Below are 10,257 nucleotides of genomic sequence, written 5' to 3' on the forward strand. Positions count from 1 at the left end.
GCAGCCGAGAAAGAAAGAAAGGGAGAAAGGAAAGTAAGAAGAAGAAAGGGAGATAAGGTAAATTTTTTTATATTTAAATTAGTTTATTATTATAAATGTTAATTAGTTTATTAGTTTAGGGTTATATGATTGTTAGTTTAAGTTATAGTATACATAATTAAAATTATTTAATTAGTATATGTTTGATAGTTATATAGTTAAAAATAATTAATTAGTTTGTTTTGTTAATAGTTAGTTATATAAAAAAATTATTTAATTAGTTTGTGTTAGTTAAATAGTTAAGTTATATTTGTTTGTTGAATATATATTATATAAAAAATTAGTTAGTAAGTTTATTAGTAGTATATTATAATGAAAAAATAGTTTATTAGTTAGTTTTAGTTATATAAAAAATATTTTATTAGTTGTTTAAGGGTTTAGTGTTTACGTTTAACTTATATTTTAAAAAGTTTAGTTTGTTAGTTTATTAGTTTATTATATTATAAGTTATTATATTAAAGTTTAGTGTTGTAAATTAGTTAGTTAGTTTATATTAGATTATATTAAATGATTTTTTAAATATTGTTGTTTAATTTTTTTTACAGATTCATTCCAATGGCTGACCAAATTCCACTGTTGAGGCTTGACAATGAACATATTTCAAGTCATTTGGGAATAATGGTGAAAAAAATATTTGTTTAATGAATTATAATTAATAAATATTTGAATATTATTTTATGATTGTGATAATTTTTTTGAAATATTTAATTGTAGGAGGACGAGCAGCGAGTCCTTCGTCTTCGACTACATAAAGTGCCCAAGCCACACCCACTGATAGAAGAAAATTTGCAAGAGGCTGGATTTTGGTATATAACATTTGTGCGAGATTACAAGTTGGTCCCAGGTTTGATCAGTGCGTTGATTGAACGTTGGAGACCAGAAACGCACACGTTTCATTTGCCGTGTGGCGAATGCACTATAACTTTGGAGGATGTGGCAATGCAACTCGGGGTCCAAACTAATGGGATGCTGGTGGTAATGTCACATGAGTTTAATAAGGTGGAACAACTTTGCAACTTGTTTCTTGGGAAAGCGCCCGTACCACCAGAGTGTAAAGGGTGGCGGGTGAGGTTGTCATGGTTGAAGAATGAATTTCAACTTCAATCAAATAGTACGGAGCACGAAATTATATATGCAACACAAGCATATATATTACAATTGATTGGGGGAATTTTGATGCCTGATAAATCCGGTAGTTATGTTCACACTCAGTATCTTCTTTTTTTAACAAATTTTGAGAATTGTAGACAATATAGCTGGGGTTCGGCGATATTGGCATTCTTGTATCGTGAGATGTGCAAGGCGTCATTGGTCGTGAATGATAATAATACAGTAGAAATTGGTGGATGTCTGTTGCTACTACAATCACGGGCTTGGCATAGACTTCCGTTTTTGACACCGATTAGTCGGACTGCGGTTGACTTTCCACTTGCCGGAAGGTAATATGAATCCTCTATTTTAATATAAAATATTAATTAAAAAATATTTATTTTAATTAAAATTATTGAACAAAATGTCTGTATTTTTGTTTTGATTGATATACAGATGGAGGCATAAAATTGAAGGCACAGGGTTGGTGCACAATAACATTAAAGAGTTCAGGTTGAAGATCGACATTAAGGCCAAAAAGGAGGTATGCATAATCTATATTTTTTAATTATTATTTAAATTAACATTAAGATCGACATTAAATTGTTTATGTAATTTTACAGTTTAATTGGAGACCATACATGAATGAAGAATTATTTGCGTTGATACCGCACGATATTTTAGATGGGTTTCAATATTGGTGTGCTATTACACCATTGATCAATTTTGCTTTTGTTGAGATCCAATTTGGGGATAGAGTGCTGAGGCAATTCCACTTCCACCAACCTATTCCGCGAAGTCCATGGGATCATGACCTCCTCCAAAACTTAGATGGTCGTCGTCCAGTGAATTGGGTTGAGACGCATGACGACCTGCACAGATTTGATGGTCGTCGTAAAGAAAGCGTTAATTGGGTTGAGAAGCATGCAACCTACATTAATGCTTGGAACAATAGGGCTTCATTCATGCCAACTCTTGACGCCATTCAAGACGACGACTTTAATTTTGAGACTTCGGCTTACCTTGCTTATTTTTTGGATAATGGAAAGCCGTTCCTCACAACAATAGTAGAGAGGCGACAATTTTTGAGGTTTAAGAAAAGATTTGGTAAAGCTGAATACTCTCTACCGAGTGGGAGTGGGAGTTCATCTCTACAACCTGAAGCGGAAATGACCGATGTGGATAATAGCGCACCACAATCGTTGCATCATGCAGTTGATGATTCTACTGTCCCGGCATACATACCAGAGTTTGTGCAGCCTGAGGCACCCATCTATTCTCCTACGTTTTCGTCGACGTATGACTTTGAACACATGACAGTTCAAATACCCCCAATGAATGAGGGGGATGGGTACAATACTCCTGAGCCACAACGGCCACAACGTATCAGACGTCCACCCCGACATTATCATTCAACAACACCCCGGCATCGACAACAATTGTAAACTCGATTGCTATTTATTACAAATTATTTATTGAAATTAGACTAGTTTTTTTAACCTTAACAATGATTTTTAGTATCAAATCATTATTATTAGTATTAAATCATTAAATATTTAAATCATTATTAAATCATTAGTATTAAATCATTAGTATTAAATCATTACTAAATTATGAAATCATTAGTATTAAATCATTATTATAAATAATTACTAAATAATAACTAAATAATTATTATAAAATCATTATTATAATAATTATTATCAAATCATTACTAAATCATCAAATCATTAAATATTTATATCATTATTAAATCATTAGTATGAAATCATTAGTATTAAATCATTATTATAAATAATTACTAAATAATAACTAAATAATTATTATAAAATCATTATTATAATAATTATTATCAAATCATTACTAAATCATCAAATCATTAAATATTTAAATCATTATTAAATTATTAGTATGAAATCATTAGTATTAAATCATTATTATAAATAATTACTAAATAATAACTAAATAATTATTATAAAATAATTATTATAATAATTATTATCAAATCATTACTAAATCATCAAATCATTAAATATTTAAATCATTAGTATTAAATCATTAGTATTAAATCATTAGTATTAAATCATTATTATAAATAATTACTAAATAATAACTAAATAATTATTATAAAATCATTATTATAATGATTATTATCAAATCATTACTAAATCATCAAATCATTAAATATTTAAATCATTATTAAATCATTAGTATTAAATCATTATTAAATCATTAGTATTAAATCATTAGTATTAAATCATTACTAAATTATTAAATCATTAGTATTAAATCATTAAATATTTAAATCATTATTAAATCATTAGTATTAAATCATTACTAAATTATTAAATCATTAGTATTAAATCATTAGTATCCAACGACTTCCTGGTCGTTCAATTGCCGCCAAAATACCCGTTCCTTTATCGGATATCAAGCAAACTCCATCTTTGCGAACGACATATTGACGTAGATTGGTCAGAAAGAAATCCCAAGCCTCTGTTGTCTCTCCCTCAACAATGGCGAATGGAATTGGGAAGATAATTCGCTCACCATCTTGAGCAACTGCCATCAAAAGTACATGCCTATATTGACCATACAACCACGTACCATCTACTTGGATCATACGTTTGCAAAATGGAAATCCTTCAATACATGCCTTGAATGCCCAAAATAGTCTATGAAATATTTTCTTCCATGGCAGAAGTTGACCTTCTTCGTCATATGCGGGCATGGTTTGAGACTTCACTATAGTTCCTGGGATAAATCGCTTCATTGCTTGTAGAAAATGTGGTAGATCATTGTACGATGTATCCCAATCTCCATACGTCAACTTCATTGCCTTCATTTTCGCATTCCACACCTTGCCATATTTTACTTGATATCCAAATTGGCTTCGAATAGATGCAGCTAACACTGAACAAGATATCCTTGGATCCTTTTCAACCATCGCCTTCACGTATTCACATATTACATCGGAGTCCAATAGTCGGTGGTCTTGTTCGATGGAGTTTCGCAAACATGTGTGCGAACCATTGTACCTCGTGATGACCCAAACATCGTGCCTTTGATTTTTCGACACTCTGATCTTCCACTTGCACTCTGGGCCATATTTTACACACTTTGCGTATAGGGTTTTCTGGTTGGACTCTGCAACATGGACATCAACATTGCATTTGATGCATTACTCTTTAATCGCCAGCGTAGCTTCATTTTTTCCTCTGAATTGCACCCCAACTGAAAATTCACCAGAATTATCGAATGATTCAGTCATTTGGTACGGAGGTAAATGTGGCATGTCTGGGAATTCAGGTGCCCTCATTGCATCATAGTCTATCTCGTACATGTGAGGAGTAGCTTCATACGGTGCCGGAACTTCATCAATTGCACCTCCACCAAAAATATTTTCGTCGTCGCCCAAAACGGGTTCTTCGGTTTCTTCATCTTCGCTTGAATCATCGTGAATTTCTCCCCATCGATTTTCAGCGTCAATATTAACAACCAATTTCGATATGTTTCTCGTCTCATACTCTGCTGTTGCAGATGTCCCCCCGAGTTCATTTACACTTTCCAATAGTGCCATAAAACTGTTCGGGAACCTGTACGTCGGCTCCTCAACTGACTATATAAAGCCATTTCAGATGGATTTTGAGCCACACCTCTTGATGACCCAGGAACATCACATATGTTACGCACATCAACAAATAACTCAATAACTGCTATATTGGTTGACTCATGTAATCCAACCATGGTTCCAATATCATCATCTTCTTCAAGTGGAACTGCAGCATATCTGACTGGGTTGGGGCATATCATAAACCTATACCTCAAACCATCAACTGCAGCTCGAATTTTTCTTTCTATCTTATGCTTCATTTCTATAAATGTGATGTCTTTTTGAACATCATATTTATTGGTTTTTCAGACTGAAAAGCTACTCCGACCTCATTTTCCATAATCTGTCCATTATAATGGACAATCGTGAAAAAGTTGTTGCTCATTTTCTCTACAAATAAAAAATAAATTAATTTAGATTAAAATATTAGATAAGATAATTTCATAAACATTAAATCATTAAATATAATATAATATACTATTATATATATTAATGATCAAATAAAATTTGTTATTTAACTTGATTAATTGATTAATTACTAATATTATTAATAATGATTTAATAATTATTATTAATCTAATGATTTGATATTTAATGATTTAATAATAATATGATTTAGTCATGATTACTAATAATTATTTATTATAAATATTTAATGATTTAGATTTGATACTAATTATTTAGTTATTATTACTAATAATCATGATTAGTTTGATAATATTTTTTATTTTTTAAAATATCAAACAAATTTGTTAGGCAAAATATCGTAATAATGCGTTGGCCGATTATTTCATTCAATTAATTTTTACTCCTTACTAATTTACACATACAATATAAATAAAACAAAATATTTTTTTTTAAAACAACACTAAATATTTTTAAACACAATATTTTTTTTAAACAAAATTATCTCGCACAAATTAGTTTATATAATCTAATATAAACTTACTATCTAACTAATTTACACATACACAACAACAAAATAGACAACAAAAAATAATAAATTACTCACGTATTTATGCCTTCCTCCTTTCCTTTCTTTTCCTTCTTGTTTCTTTATTCGAATCAATTTCAACATGGGCAAATGTTGTGGAATAATGCCCTGTATGTGTAAACCGTTTAATTTATTTAAACAGCAATAGCTCCCACAAATTAATTTTATATAATCTAATATATTATAATATAACTTAAACTAATAAACTATTTCTTTATTATAATATAACTTAGTTAAAATAACACACTAATTAAGCACTAATTAATTTTTTTATAATATAACTTCAACTTCAATGAACAATCTAATATATGTTTAAAGACACTAACAAATTAATTAATATTTTTTATATTTAATAACTTAAACTAATTAACTAATTAACTAATTTTTTTTATATAATATAATATATAACTTAAACTAACCAACTAATAATTTATACTAACAAACTAATTAACTAGATTTTAGTTTTACCCTAAACCCTAAACTAACAAACTAATAATTTCATATAATAAACTAAATTAAACAATAAAAAATTACCTCACAAACTATGTTTGATCCTTTATCTTATTTTCTTCTTCTTCCTTTTTCTTCTCTCGGCAAAGTTTATATGTGCTTATGCTTATACTCCTGGTTGTTCTTCTGCTTCTATCATAAACCCCATATCATTTATATAAAGCAAAAAATCGTTGTACAGAGTCATTAAAATTTGACTATTGAATAAAATATTATTAGGATTGAATCGTATAACTATTGAGCATTGAAAGTCTTCAATTGAACAGCAATATTTGCTGTATTTAACAGCTAAATTAACGCTGCAATCATACAGCTATGGATGCAACGCATGCAGCTACGGATGCAGGAATCTCCCAGCTAGCTATGGATGCAACGCATGCATGAGTGATACAGTTAAAGCTTGGTCGCGATGCAGGAATCTCCCAGCTATGGAGACTCCATGGCGACCTACCACCTACCCTACCACCTACCATGTCGTCGGGACTCCATGGCGACCTACCATGTCGTCGGGACTCCATGGCGACCTACCATGTCGCCGGCAACCTAGAACCGATCCTTGGTCGCCCCGAGTGCCCCATGCATGAACCGATCCTTGGTGCATGGCCCATGCAGAGGTTTGCCGAGATCAGACCACGTGAACAAAGCGCAGCGCGACCTATCCCATGCCTCGTGCATGGCCCATGCATAGCACCAAAGCAGCATCAGCGAGCAACAGCGGGCACCAAAGCAGCATCAGCGAGCAACAGCGGGCAAAGAACCAGGCAAATAATGATGGACGCCGGGCGTGCATGGCGACCTATGTTGCCACTGTAGAATTTACCCCATTCGAGCAATTAATCTGGCCAGTGCATCATCTCGTAAAATATTTTTTTTGAATGCATTATGTCGTGAGTTTTACCAATATTAACCAGTGTGTTACCGTGTTCCATAATTATGAGCATTCTGTTGTAATCCTACAATAAAATATATCGCATCTCACTCTTAGATAAACTTACACACTCTTTGTGCTGCTCAAATTTAGATTATATAGGGAGAACATGTCATCCCTTCATTTTCATCTATAAATGGTGGTCCGTTTTGTTGTCACTCAAGCTCCAACAACACAATTCAGAACTCATCTTTACCAACCAGTACTTCTCACTTGACTGGCCCTCGTCTCTGTATTTGATCATTGGAGGCACCGGATACATCGGGAATTTCATAGTTGAAGCCAGCGCAAAAGAGGGTCATCCCACTTTTGTTTTGGTAAGAGAGAGTTCCGTTTCAGATCCTGTTAAAGGAAAGCTTGTTGAAAACTTCAAGAACTTAGGGGTCCAACTGTTGTACGTAGGTATTTTTCAGTTCTTTTTGTGATGTTAAACACGAACAAGCATGCATGCCTGTCAAATCTTCTGGTGATGGTCTATTTTGTTGGTTTGATGTTTTGTGGGCATGCATGCAGGGGGATCTCTACGATCATGAGAGTTTGGTTAAGGCTATAAAGCAAGTTGATGTGGTGATATCCGCTGTAGGTCACATGCAGTTGAAAGATCAAGTTAAGATCATCGCTGCTATTAAAGAAGCTGGGAATGTCAAGGTTAGTGTTTCCCACTTAATTCATTCTCAAATTCTTCATCCTTCCTAATGGTTTCTAATTTATTTGATCAGAGATTTTTCCCTTTGGAATTCGGAGCTGATGTGGACCGGACTCATCCCATCGAGCCGACCAAAACGGCATTCGCAATCAAGGGTCGAATCCGGCGTGCTATCGAGGCTGAGGGTATCCCTTACACTTATGTGTCCTCTAACATCTTTGCAGGCTATTTTCTTCCAGGTTTGGCACAGCCGGGAGCCACCGCTCCCCCGCGCGACAAGTTGGTTATCCCGGGCGACGGATACCCTAAAGCCGTATTCAACAACGAAGGCGATATCGGCACATACACAATCAAAGCTGTTGATAATCCCAGAGCATTGAACAAGATACTCTACATTAGACCTCCTAAAAACACATATTCGTTGAATAAGATTGTTGCCTTGTAGGAGAAATTGATTGGCAAAACACTTGAGAAAACGTATGTTCCCGAGGACCAACTTCTGAAACAGATCCAAGGTTGGGGTTTGAACCAATTTGTTGTTTTGTTATTTCATTTTCAAATTGGAAGGCTGATTGGCGTTGTTGGGTTTTGATCAATTATTGCAGAGGCTCCAATGCCGAAAAGTGTTGGATTGGCAATCAGACATTCGGCATTTGTGAAGGGTGATCAAACCAACTTTGAGATCGAACCGTCATTTGGAGTCGAGGCTTCCGAGCTGTACCCTGACGTGAAATATACAACGGTGGAGGAATGTCTCAGCCGTTTTGTTTAAGAATTGCTCTTTCTTATTAAACTAGTATTAATAATAAATTAGTCTATTGAATGGGACATTAGATTCTTTAACCAATGTCAGACGTTTGAATCTTGACGTTATGAATAAAACAAACTAAGATAAAAATTTGAGAGGGTCACCCCATAATAGACCTCTACGATATCCTATTTGAATTAGTTGATTGATAATCATCGAGTATATAAATATGAGTGAAAGTGGTATATGCAATCCATTTATAAGTTTTATGTTATCATTCAACGGAATGTGAATTAGATTTTTTTTTTTTAAAAAAAAAGTACAATTTCTTGTTTAGATAATTTAGAAAGGGTAAATTATAAATTTAGTAATTGAACTATATTATCATTCATACTTTTCTCACTATATTTTTAATTTTTCAATTTAATAATTGAACTTTATACATTGATTTTGTCCTTTTACAATTATATGGATTATTTTATTATTATTTGTGTATGATGTTTCATATTTAATTAATATTTTAATACAATATAGGATTATAATAAAAATTAAATTTAAAAATTATAAATTATACACTTACATTCTCAAATTATACCTCAGACTCTAAGCACTAAATTAATACCCCACCCTCACCCTTGACCACCTCACCCTCCCACCGGCTGCAAACTGTGGGAGACATTCCAGAAATTGTTCTTGTTGAATTCTGGTTTTCTTGAATTGAAGCTCGGGTGGACAAGACACATATGATGGCACAACCCAGGAATATCATGTCACATCCCAGGAATATAATGTCACATCAGTACTTGCATAAAATATTAATCACATGTGATTTAATTGAAATCATTTAAATAGTTATGCGATCATATTAAAAAAATTTAAAAATGATGATCATATCAACATCAATCCCAAAGTTAAGTGGTCATTCAAGTATTTTACCCGTAACTTTATTATGCAACAATTTAATTTAATGTTAATTTAAGATAATTTTGGCTAAAAATGTTATCATGTTTAACTTAAAGAATTATCATATTTTCGGTTGTAACTGAAAAGTTATATTACGGGAGTTTATGACTTACAATCGAAAATATTATGAAAAATGCGTATTTTTCATAATATTTTTTGGTATAACCAAAAATATTATGAATAAGGTAATATTTTTTGTTGTAATCTGTCTAATCTAAAAAATTATTCTGTCAAACCTAAAAAGTTATATATTCTTGATAAAAAATTTAACTGTAATTGACTTTTATCGTTTTTGAACGATATATTAATAAGTTGCATTTTAGAATTTCGGGTAGAAGTAGATCATTTGTTGCAGAAGAAAACTCCAACTGTCATATATTCACTTTAACCTTTATGGGGCCTGGTGTGATATTTGATATATTTCCAAGTTGGTCCTACATCTCATTTGCCCCGAGTTTCATCACGAGCTTTCGAGTCTCATGATATTCCCATGTAGAAAAGCTTAATGGGTTGGAAATTTGGTGCGCTTCCATAATTGCCTTTTCTTGTCGGATTGATTAGTTGAATTAATGAAGACAGTCAGCAGTTGAAATTCAGAATTGTTTCATGACTCTAAAGTGGTTTTGGGCAAACGAGTTTCGTGATCCCTCAGTTTTTGTGGCCAAAAGCTTCTTCTTTTTTTTCCCTTGGCTTTTCAATTGTACCTATGAAGATTAAATAACAGAAT

The 10,257-nt window shown here is 32.5% G+C and overlaps 1 pseudogene; it reads left to right on the top strand.

The window, feature by feature from the left end:
- Positions 1–6,761: 6,761 nt before the first annotated feature.
- On the top strand, positions 6,762–8,591 carry LOC120182424 (annotated as a pseudogene).
- The last annotated feature ends 1,666 nt before the right edge of the window (positions 8,592–10,257 follow it).

Source organism: Hibiscus syriacus, unplaced genomic scaffold (assembly GCF_006381635.1).
Source record: "Hibiscus syriacus cultivar Baekdansim isolate YM2019G1 unplaced genomic scaffold, ASM638163v2 tig00112649_pilon, whole genome shotgun sequence".
In the NCBI taxonomy this organism is placed as follows: Eukaryota; Viridiplantae; Streptophyta; class Magnoliopsida; order Malvales; family Malvaceae; genus Hibiscus; species Hibiscus syriacus.